This window comes from Apium graveolens, chromosome 2 (genome assembly GCF_009905375.1).
Source record: "Apium graveolens cultivar Ventura chromosome 2, ASM990537v1, whole genome shotgun sequence".
NCBI lineage: Eukaryota > Viridiplantae > Streptophyta > Magnoliopsida > Apiales > Apiaceae > Apium > Apium graveolens.
This window is the reverse complement of record NC_133648.1, coordinates 188,232,154-188,232,752: the sequence shown is the minus strand read 5'-3', so window position 1 is coordinate 188,232,752 and position 599 is coordinate 188,232,154. Positions and strand designations below refer to the sequence as shown.

The following is a 599-nucleotide window of genomic DNA, read 5'->3' as shown; positions in this document are numbered from 1 at the left end:
AGTCTAGTTTGGGGGTTCTCCAACGGAAGATCCTAATATGCACATTAGGAATTTCATTGAAATCTGCGACACCTTCAAGTTCAACGGTGTTTCTGAAGATGCTATAAAGCTGAGACTATTCCCATTCTCTCTGAAGGAGAAAGCTAAGAGCTGGTTACACTCTCTACCAGCTGGTTCGATTACTACTTGGGAAGATCTTGCTCAGAAGTTTCTTACTAAATTCTTCTATATGGCGAAGACAGCTGCACTTAGGAATACTATTACTCAATTTGTGCAGCAAATGGGAGAATCACTATGTGAAGGTGGGAGCGCTACAAGGAGATGCATAGAAAGTGTCATCATCATGGAATGCCTAATTGGATGATCATCACTTGTTTTTACAATGGGTTGGGAGCACAGTCCGGACCCATGCTCGATGCAGGAGCAGGCGGAGCATTTTGGGCAAAGAGCTATGAGGAAGCTAATGATCTAATTGAACTGATGGCTACTAATGAATATCAGTATCCAGCCCAAAGATTGCCACAGGGCAAGGTAGCAGGAGTTCTTGAAGTGGATACAGTTACGGCTATCACTGCTCAACTAAAGGCGTTGTCTATGAA

At 43.4% G+C, this 599-nt stretch overlaps 1 non-coding gene across 1 annotated transcript; it reads right to left on the bottom strand.

The window, feature by feature from the left end:
* Positions 1–244: 244 nt before the first annotated feature.
* On the bottom strand, positions 245–350 carry LOC141709329 (small nucleolar RNA R71). Its single transcript, XR_012569913.1, has one exon. It is a non-coding gene; the product is annotated as a small nucleolar RNA R71 (small nucleolar RNA).
* Between the last annotated feature and the right edge of the window lie 249 nt (positions 351–599).